General features: G+C 48.1%; 2 long non-coding RNA genes across 3 annotated transcripts; both read right to left on the bottom strand.

Annotated features, from left to right (window-relative positions):
• Window positions 1-294: 294 nt before the first annotated feature.
• LOC129630072 (uncharacterized) lies at window positions 295-10,372 on the bottom strand. Of its 2 annotated transcripts, XR_008703493.1 has the most exons (7): window positions 10,248-10,372; window positions 9,101-9,223; window positions 5,038-5,244; window positions 4,394-4,483; window positions 2,138-2,418; window positions 1,904-1,953; window positions 295-1,267 (listed from the first exon to the last, which is right to left on the bottom strand). It is a non-coding gene; the product is annotated as an uncharacterized LOC129630072 (long non-coding RNA). The 2 variants fall into 2 exon arrangements; XR_008703494.1 differs by lacking the exon at window positions 1,904-1,953.
• On the bottom strand, window positions 7,291-8,266 carry LOC129630074 (uncharacterized). The gene is made up of 3 exons (XR_008703497.1): window positions 8,006-8,266; window positions 7,831-7,916; window positions 7,291-7,739 (listed from the first exon to the last, which is right to left on the bottom strand). It is a non-coding gene; the product is annotated as an uncharacterized LOC129630074 (long non-coding RNA).
• Window positions 10,373-10,767: the final 395 nt, after the last annotated feature.

The following is a 10,767-nucleotide window of genomic DNA, read 5'->3' as shown; positions in this document are numbered from 1 at the left end:
GTGTCTGTGTGAATTTGGCTTCTGTTGCATTGATCTATTTGTCTATCCCTGAGGTCATACTCTTGCTTAGATTTTTTTCCCCCTGACTTACCATCTTCCCCTCATGCCTCATCTCCTAAGAGAACTCTCTTAATAAATTGGTTGGCTAACATTCCCATCACAGGCTCCATTTTCAGGGAACTAGATTTAAGATTGCAACAGACATGCAGGTTAATTGTCAAATGAGATACTTCCAGGTGCTAATCAGTACTGGGAATAAGTTAAATATGGTAATACTGCAGTGAAGGACTGGCTTGCCTGTGGAAAGCTAGTTTAGCAAAGGTGTCTCTGAGAAAGTGACATTTAAGTCAAGTCCTGAGTCATGACAACATAAGTGGATGGTTGAAAGGCAAGGAAAATAATCACTGGAGCCAAGAAGGTCTAGGAACTGAGAGGGAAGAGTGTTGAATGTTGATCTTCAATGTCATGGCTGAAGCCAGAAGCATGATGGTCAGAGAAGTGGTAGAAACTGGGGCAGAGAAGAAGCTGCCAAGCCAGGCAAGAGTTTATTGAAAAGCCCTTCATATTAGCTGGGAGTTTTGATGAGGGAAGGAGTAGAGATCATTTCAAAGTGTCAGTCGTGCGGGAGGGAGGCTCAAGAGGGAGGGGATTTATGTATACATATAGCTGATTCACGTTGTACAACAGACAACACAACATTGTAAAGCAATTATCCTCCAATTAAAAAAAGATTTTAATGTTTTTAAGTGTCAGTGGAAAGCAAAGAGTACACCCACCACATCTGCAGGTACTGAGTTCTCCAGGAGCTGGGAGAAACTCACAATCTCCCTGAAGAGGGCTGTAGGGGAAGGTGTCCTTAGGGACAAGATATGCAGCCAAGATGCATATGGAGAAAGAATTTGATCAGAATTTGAACTTGAGCATGTAGCAGAATCAAGTGGAGGATTTGCTAAAACACAGATTTCTGGGTCCCACCCCAGGGTTTCTGGTTCAGAAGGCTTGAGGTAGGGACCCAAGAATGTGTATTTCTAACAAGTTCCCAGGTGACGCTGATGATGGGAGACCAAGGACCACTCTTTGAGACCCACTGGCTCAGACAATACCACGTCAGGAGACAGATAGTGGCTCAGCATTGGCAAGACCACGGACTGTTTTTGTTAACAAAGTTTTATTAGCACACGGCCACGCCCATTTGCTCACGTGTCATCTGCAGCTGCTTTCCCGGTTTAGGGGCCGAGATGAGTAGTTGCAACAGAGGCTGTGTGACCTGCAAAGCCAAATATATTTATTAATACAACTCTGGCTCTTCATAGAAAAAGTTGGCTGATCTCCATTCTGTTTTATCACTAGACTTCTGGAGTTTCTTGATGGTGTGCCTGGAGAAGAAAGGCAACAAAGTACCCCAGATAAGGGTCATGATCTTTTGTAACCTAATCTTTCCTGTTCTCTTCGAAACGGTAGGTCTGTACTCTTAAAGATTATTTAACTATCTTTTTTAGTGACCTTCCAGTTAGAACTGGGGGCTTCTCTGGTTGGCTCAGTTGGTAAAGAATCTGCCTGCAATGCAGGAGACCAGGGCTCAATCCCTGGGTCACGAAGGTCCTCTGGAGCAGGAAATGGCAACCCACTCTAGTATGCCTGCCTGAGATATCCCATAGATAAAGGAGCCTGGCAGGCTCCAGTCCATGGAGTCGCAAGAGTTGGACAAAACTGAGCGACTAACACTCACTCACTCAGTTGGAACTGAGATATATGTTTTCAATCCACCAAGGTAATGATATGGATTTTTAATAGAAGTATCTATGGGCCCATCAGACATGAGTCTTTACAAAACTCTAAGATGTAAAGAAATGCCTCTACAGAGAGAGTTGAACACATTGAGGTGGGGGGCTTCCCTCTTTACCTGGACCACCATCTGAACTGCTGTCAATTCATAATGAAGACTTTAGGTGTCTGGAGCAAAATGAGAAGAGAAAGAAAATTTTTCTTTTTAAAATGAAGCTAATCATGCTTATTGTCCTTTCTTCTGAAAGCGTTTTCCAAATGTTTTGGTGTTAAAAATGTACTTTCTTAAAAAAAAAAAAAATGTATGAATGGTGGTTTTTAAACAGCAGCTTTTGTTAAATTTTTCTAGTACCTGCCAAACAGAGAAGGCAATGGCACCCCACTCCAGTACTCTTGACTGGAAAATCCCATGGACAGAGGAACCTGGAAGGCTGCAGTCCATGGGGTGGCTGAGGGTCAGACACGACTGAGCGACTTCACTTTCACTTTTCACTTTCATGCATTGGAGAAGGAAATGGCAACCCACTCCAGTGTTCTTGCCTGGAGAATTCCAGGGACGGCGGAGCCTGGTGGGCTGCCGTCTATGGGATCGCAGAATCGGACACAACTGAAGCGACTTAGCAGCAGCAGTACCTGCCAAAACAGAGTTGACACCTAACATTAGTCCAGGGCTCAGATGGCAAAGAATCTGCATGCAAGGCAGGAGACCCAGGTTCAATTTCTAGGTTAAGAAGAGCCCCTGGAGAAAGGAATGGCTACCCACTCCAGTATTCCTGCCTGGAGAACCCAAGGATAGAGGAGCCTGGTGGGTTACAGTCCATGGGGTCACAAAGAACCAGACACTACTGAGGGAGGGACACTTTCACATTAATTCATCTGATTTTTCAGGAATTCCACTGATCCGTAAAATACCAAAGCGTGAGAAACAGTATACTAAGATACTATAGCAGAACTGCAGTGCATGTCACCTCCTTTGCCCACACCCTAGTACATTACATTGAGTGGGATTCTAAGGTCTGTCTGATCTCACAGGAAAGTGTGCAATGATCGATTGATTAGTGCTGTCTGCACAGGTGCAGGAAGTCAGCCTGAAGCCTGGGCTGCCTTCACCTGCCACCTTTAACGAACACCATTATCAGCAAATACACATTTCTAGATCTGATCTTGAGATCCAAGAGGTTCCATGAGCACAAAGCGTACAGCTTGCTCGTAAACATGCCCTAAGACAATAAGAGGGAAATTGGGTGTAGCCACTAATACCCCCCACAGCTCATTTAAAGACCCCAGAGATGGCCTCAAAAAATAGAAGCAATCGAGTTATCATAAAGCAGATCCCACTTCCCCAGAGGAACAATGTTATACTTGGTGCACCCAGCTGATGACTGGGTCCCAAGCAAACCAGAACAGGACACAAAGTGGAACCGTACCTACACAATGATAACGCAAATAACATCTAAGATCTTTTTAACTCCCACCCTCACTGCTCTGCCGAAGAACCAAGTTTTGCCCCATTAGGAACGATGTTGCCCTCTTTCCATGAGCATGCACGGACTAGACTAGGTTACGAGCAATTTAAAAGAATCTGCCTCCTTCAGGGAGAGACACGGATGACTGAGAGTCAGGGAAGGGAGGGAGATTCACTTTATTTATCTTTGGAGCCCTTTGAACTGTCTACGTATATTGCCTATTCACTAATAAGTTTCCAAAACTTAAAACCGTCACCACTATCATTTCTTAAGAGAAAGCGTGTTTTCTAACCATGAAAAATAAAAGGACACCACCACAGAATATAAGATCATCTTTTTCCACAAAGAAGGGGTGGCAACTTAACACGGACTAAGAAATAAAACATGCAGTATAGTTTCATGTTTTGTTCAAATGCAAAAATAGAAACTTTCATTTTGCAATATACATTACATATAATTGTCTTAATAGAAGGTTGTTTTATGGGGGGAACACTTGGTGATATATTTTGAAGTTAAACTCACCTAATTTCTTCCAGCCAATTATTTTCATATTGTTGACTGAAAAGCCGCTTTCCCCTATGAATGTAGAAAACACCCACAGCACCTTCACTGATCTTTCAGATCTTAACTATTTTGGGCAAAGCCAGAAAAATTCAGGAACCAGGCCTATAGGTTTCTGGCTATTTCTCCTGACTTCTCACTGCAGAGTCATTTAGAAAAAACAGTGGCTACAGGTGTGAGTCGAAGAAGGCAATGGCACTCCACTCCAGTACTCTTGCCTGGAAAATCCCATGGATTGAGGAGCCTGGTAGGCTATAGTCCATGGGGTTGCTAAAAGCTGGGCACAACTGAAGCGACTTAGCAGCAGCAGCACAGGGGTGAGTTCCAACCAGCAAGTTTTACAAATGAATACACAATTTTTCAACTAAATAGTCTATTAAAAAAAAAAAAACTAACCTACTAGCAGGCACTTTAAAGCCTATGAAAGTCTAAAAAGAGCCACGTGAAGTACATCCTATAGGACCCACTTCCCAAAGGAAACGATGAAAGCTCAGAGCAGTTAAGTGACTTGCCCAGGAACACACAGCATGAAAGCAGTAAAGAAAAATTCAAACCCAGCTCAGCCAGACAGCCAGGCTTACCCACTCAGAATGCATGTAGCTGGTGTTCACTCATGGCTGGCTCCCTTCTTGAACTTCTACTCCCAGTGGGTCCTGCCAGGAGTCTGCCAACTGAGGGAGAGAGCAGACAGTCAAGACACACAGGCCTGGAACTGTTGGGGCTGGGAGTAGGGTTGGACACTGGCCCTCGGACTTGGCACTGCTTCCAGTACATGGCCGGAGTCCAGTTGGGCTTCTCCATAAATACAATCCCCAGTCAGGCCCCCTGGTCCAGGTACAAGTGAACTTCAACCTAAAGGAACGACTTGGGAGACACCAGGCCCCATGGGCCTGAAGAGCAGAAAAGGCCTCTGAGGATACATGCATTCAAAACCCACTAGGCCAGGCCCCGTGTACCACTCCCTCCTCCCAGCCCCAAGCCTGGAAACCATTTCTTAAATATTCAAACATGGCCTCTAAGCTGGGAGATTAACTGAGACGCAGCCTTCTTATCGCAGGTAGGACTTTCAGAGGCCCTCCTGGTAGAACCGTAACAGGATCCCTCCAGGAGGGGAACTAATCACCCTGAAAGCTTCTGAGCGTGGAGGGGAGGCAGGAGCAGAGAGTCTGCCCCACCCGGGCCAGCCTCATCCCCGCAGTGACCCACATACAGAGAAGAAACCTACCTGCCGCAAGACTGGGCCCCAGCCTCCCCGAATGTGCAGAACCCAGAGCTGTGGACATGAGACGCAAGCGATAGCCAGACCCATTTCATAGATGGGGTTCATCGAGTCACACTCAGAAAGCCCTCCAGGGCCCAGGACACCCAGGGTCCTCTTGCAGTTGTCCTAACCAGCATAGCCGGCCCATCTGAAGGATGCTCCAGGTGCATGCTGGAAGCAGAAGGTTACAGTCAGGAGTTCTGTGAGTCAGTAGCTTGAATTCAGCCTCAGCAATTGTTCTCCTGGCGGTTTTTTGTTTTTTACAGCCCAGATTGTGGGCATTCTTTGAAAGCCCACATGCTTGGGTTATCATGCAATGCAGGTAACTGGAAGAATTTGAACTTTAGAACCCCAAACACCTGGGGCAGGGTCTCAGCGCCTTAGGAACCGACTAGCTTCAGGTGCTTGATTAAGTCACGTGACTGCTTGGCCCCTATCCTCATCTCCTGAGTTAAAGTGAGAAAGGACCCCTCCCTACCAGCGAGGCTGCTCCAAGGATTAAAAGAAACAAACAATTGTAAATCAAATGCATGGCCTTGCTGAAGGGCAGGGTGGCTGATGAAACTGACACAGGGGTCATTTTCAGGCAGGTCCCCTCTACCGGATTGTGAGTCCTGCTAAGGCAGGGTCTGGTGCTCAGTGAATTCTAATTGAAGGAAATCAACACAGAGGTATTAACAACTGCCTTTCTCATCTTCTGTTGCCAACAGCAGAATAAACATTCTCTTCAGGGGAGCCAGAAGAATAGATACTCACCCGGGCGTTGCCCTTCAGAAACCAGTGGCATCATGGAACCTAAGCTGCTATTCTAATCAATACCTCTTTTTTTTTTTTTTAAACTCAAAAGATCTAAAGCCTGTATTTTTCCTATGTCCGTCTTTTTTAAAAGTTCTTTTTAGTTGCAGGATAATTACAATATTGTGTTGGTCTCTGCCATACATCAACAAGGATCAGCTATAGGTATACATATGTCCCCTCCCTCCGGAGACTCCCTCCCCCCTCCCACCTCATCCCACCCCTCTAAGTTGTCACTGAGCCCTGGTTTGAATTCCTTGAGTCATACAGCAAATTCCCACTGGCCATCTATTTTACAAATGCTAGTGTATATGTTCGGAGAAGGCAATGGCATCCCACTCCAGTACTTTTGCCTAGAAAATCCCATGGACGGAGGAGCCTGGTAGGCTGCAGTCCATGGGGTCGCTAGAGTCGGACACGACTGAGCGACTTCACTTTCAATTTTCACTTTCATGCACTGGAGAAGGAAATGGCAACCCACTCCAGTGTTCTTGCCTGGAGAATCCCAGGGACGGGGAAGCCTAGTGGGCTGCCATCTATGGGGTCGCACAGAGTCGGACACGACTGAAGTGACCTAGCGGCAGCAGCAGCAGCAGTGTATATGTTTCCATGCTACTCTCTCCATTTGTACCACCCTCTCCTTCCTTGGGCTTCCCTGGTAGCTCAGCTGGTAAAGAATCCACCTGCAATGAGGGAGACGTGGGTTTGATCCCTGGGTTGGGAAGATCCCCTGGAGAAGGGAAAGGTACCCACTCCAGCATTCTGGCCTGGAGAATTCCACGGACTGTATAGTCCATGGGGTCACAAAGAGTCAGACATGACTGAGCGACTTTCACTTTTTCCTTCCTAAGCAACCCCTGCTGTGTCCATAAGTCTGTTCTCTATGTCTGCGTCTCCATTGCATCTTTTTTTAACTTTTTATTTTGTATTGGGGTATAGCCAATTTAAAATGTGATTGTCTCAATTAAACAGCAAAGGGACTCAGCCATACATATACTTATATGCATTCTGCCCCAAACTCCCCTCCCATAATCAATACCTTCTATCACAAGAGGTACACAGGGGCCAACTGGCGGAGGCAATGGTTTTTTTCATAATAATCCCCAATTTCCCAATGAAACAGACACTGTGTCATCTCCACGAGTTTGCCCAAGCCCTATCCTGCTCTGGGAGTCTAGCCCATCCTTCCAGACTCAGTTCAGGTGCTTCCTGCCCAGTGAAGCTTCCCTACAGAGGAGGGACCCTCCCTCTGGCTCCGGACATGCTGACCTTCTCTGCTCTGGGCCGAGACACAAGTTCCAGACACACAGACCTGGTTCCCATCTGCTCTGGGTGACTGGGCAAACCACTTGATGCCCCAGAGGCTTGAGATTCCTGAAAAAATTCCCTAGAGCTACTGTAGACCTTAAACAAAAATATGTAAAGCACAAGACCTGGTACCTTAGGTACCCCTTCGATTAATGGGAGTTGTTATTTTTACTGTGGACAAGGCCCATTTTCTCCAACTAAACACCCACTCCCCAACAGACACACACACGTGCACCCCTCTAAACATGGGGTGCTCTGCTTGCCCTGGTTGGTAAATGGCTGGTGATGTAAGACAGCAGACAATGAATATCACACGCTCTCTCTCTCAAGCACCTACCATGTGCAAGAATCGCACAAGGAGAAAAACGGGAATAAAGGAATGAGTTGGGGTCTGGACATGAGCGAGGCCGATTTGCAGGGAGAACAGGATTTGTCAGCTTCAGGAAACAGGACCAAGCTCTGAATCACCAATCTACAGAACTTCCCTGAGTCCGAGGCTTCCTCATCTGTAAGCATGTTCTAGGATCCACACCGTGTGAGCATTAAACATCCCGCATAAAGAGCTAACACAGAGAAAATGTAAAAAATGTTAGTATTTATAAATGTGCTTGTTATTAGTGGTAATAAACCCCAGGAGGTATTATCACTGCGTACCTTGAAGTCAAGGGAGAAAAAAAGTGATGAAAGGAACCCAGGGCTTTGGGCTCTCCTTCTGTCTTCAAACAGAGCAAGGACCTGGGCTGGGAAGAGTTGTGTGTGCTCAGTTAGGGTGTGCTCAACTGCAGGTCACAGACTAGATCACCTTAAACAACCAAGTACAATTTCCCACCTATCAAGTCCAGAGCAGGCTGCCGGGGTTCGCGAGCTCAGGGAGGCCAAAGTTCTGGATCAATATCACTGCAACTCTCTAGTCCTCTATTCCTAGACTCAGCTCCACGGTAGCCCTCGCCTGCCAGCCTCCAAAAGCAGTGGGGGTGGGGGAAGGGACATTTCCCGGAACCCCCCACAGTCCCAGAGCTGCCATCAGGTCCCGCTGACCAGAACTGGATCACGTCGGTACCCAGAAGCCAAGGATACCTAGGCAACGGGACTGGGTTTACCGTGACTACGCAGAGTCTCGCGATATTTCATCCCTGGGGCTGGGCCCAGCTTCCCTGCAAACTTGACACGCCCCTTTTTTTCCCGCAAGTGAAGAGGTTCTGTTAGCAGGAGCATCAAGGAAGAGGTTGGCAGTGCCCAACACCTGGATGTACACATGGAAAGAGCAAAAGGCGGGGGCAGAGAGGATCCTGTCCCCAGTGCCCCCAGGAACTGAAGGTCAGTCAGAGCCTCAGGTGAGACTTATAAGATGCTTACTGTGTTCCAGGTCCACATGCCTGACACAGTAGGGGGTACAGGAGACCTGACTCCTGCCCCTAAAAGGACAATAAGGTCAAGTCACAACTACAAGACATGCCCACAGCTGTCTAAAGAGTGGACCCTTCGATGGCTCCAGGCTGGTTGATTGTGTAGGTCTCAGTGTCCCGGGTCTGCAGAGTAAGGCCAGGGTGGCGGAAGAGGCAAGGGGGTCAGCCAGTGCCAGCGCAGAGAGGGTCAGTGAGCCCAGCCAAGAGCCTGTTCCCCACACTGAGAACACTTACTTCTATGAAATGTCAGGGTTTGCCCCGGATGCTGGGCACAGAGGGAGGAGCCCTCGGCCCTGGCCTTCATGAGCTCACAGCCTTCCTGCACCTCACTCGTTTCTGTACCCCAAGTACATGATAACAACAGCAACAGTAAATGCATATCATTTGCTGTAAACCAAGCCCCACTTTGAGCACTTCACAGGTATAATCTCAGTTGGTCAGACAACCACCCTATGAGGAGGTACAGTTAAGGTCCACATGTAATAAATGAGGAAACTGAGGCAGAAGACATTACATACCTAGAAAAGCAGTGGGATGAGAGCAATGTGAGTGAGAAGCAGGAATTCTAGTTCCAGTCTTGGCTCAGCCACAGACGTTCTGTGTGAGCCAGGAAGGCTGTCTCTGGACCTCAGCTTTTCTGCCTGTAAAAGGAATGATGCTCCATGAGCCAGAAGGTTCTGAGCAGGGGTTCTTGAACTTTGCTGCCCAGTAGAAACACTTGGGATCTTCCAAAACTCTGATACCTTCATCAGATCACAGGTCAATTAAGTCAGGAAGTCTGGGCATGAGAGCCAGGAATCTGCGATTTCTTGTTTTGCTTCATTTTTAAGTCATCAGGTGATTCCTACTTGCAGCCAAGTCTGGGGACAAGGATGATGATTTCCTGGCATCCTGTGAGAACGCACAAGGATGGCCTGGTACAGAATGAAGACTGAGCCACAATTAAATATCCAGAATGGTCAAATCCATAGAGACAGAAAGCAGATCAGTTGCTGCTGGGGGCTGGGAGGAGGGAGAATAGACTGTTCACTGGGTCCGAGTTTCTAAAAGGAAATGGAAATGTTCCGGCCCTAGATCCAGGTGGTGGTTGCACAACATTGTGAAGGTACTAAATGCCACTGAATTGCACACTTCAAAATGCTAAATTTTGTAATGTATATTTTACCACACACACACACAGAAAGGTTGAAAATGAATACAAATTCAACTAAAAATATGGTGTGTCTCTCAGAAGGTCAGAACTTTGTGCACAAGCAAGGGAAGGAACAAGGTCAGAGCTGTCTCTGCAGGCAGACCTGAATTCAAATCCCTAGTCTGCGACTTGCTAAGTGGATGCTGTGTGACCCTGAACAAGTGACCTCACCTCTCTGATGCTCTTTCAGGCCTCCTCTGTAAAATGGAGGTAAGAAAACTACTGACCTCAGAGAGCTATGCTGAGGCTGGAATGGGACATGTACACAACATAGTGCTTGATGAATGAAAATTATTACTCAGAATCACAGGAAAGCACTTCAGGGATTTGGCAAAGACAGAGAATGCTGGGGCCCAGAGAGGGAAGGGACTTGAGCAGAGTCACCCAGTGGGGATGAGAGCCAAGGAGCACGAACATCCGGGTGCCAGCCTGGCCACCTCCCTCCACCCGCGGGGCCAGGGAGCCTGACTCACCTGGTCCCCAGGCGCGGGGCGGGGCTGCCAGCTCTCACCTGGCGCTGCAGGCGGCCCGCACCCGCCACCCGCCTTTCATCTCCCCTCCTCGTGGCTCCGGGCGCCGCTTTCCCAATTGTCCAGGTGACGCCAGAGCCCGGGCTCTTGGCTTCCGCGGGGGGCGGGGCGGGCAGGTGAGGCCGCCACCAGGTGAGGCCGCCCCGCGGGAGGCCCGCCCACCGCACCGCCTCGCCTCCTCCCGGTCTGTGGCGACATCTGCTGGCCGTCTCTGGAGGGACACAACCTCTGCTCTGATTTCTGCTTCAATTCAGATTCAGTTCAGTTCAGTCTCTCAGTCTTGTCTGACTCCTCGCGACCCCATGAGGAGGCCAGGCCTCCCTGTCCATCACCAACTCCCGAAGTTCACCCAAACTCGTGCATCGAGTCGGTGATGCCATCCAGCCATCTCATCCTCTGTCATCCCCTTCTCCTCCTGCCCCAATCCCTCCCAGCATCAGGGTCTTTTCCAATGAATCAGCTC

Source organism: Bubalus kerabau, chromosome 16 (genome assembly GCF_029407905.1).
Source record: "Bubalus kerabau isolate K-KA32 ecotype Philippines breed swamp buffalo chromosome 16, PCC_UOA_SB_1v2, whole genome shotgun sequence".
Lineage (NCBI taxonomy): Eukaryota > Metazoa > Chordata > Mammalia > Artiodactyla > Bovidae > Bubalus > Bubalus kerabau.
Note: the sequence above shows the minus strand (reverse complement) of the source record. Positions and strands in the feature narration are given on the sequence as shown.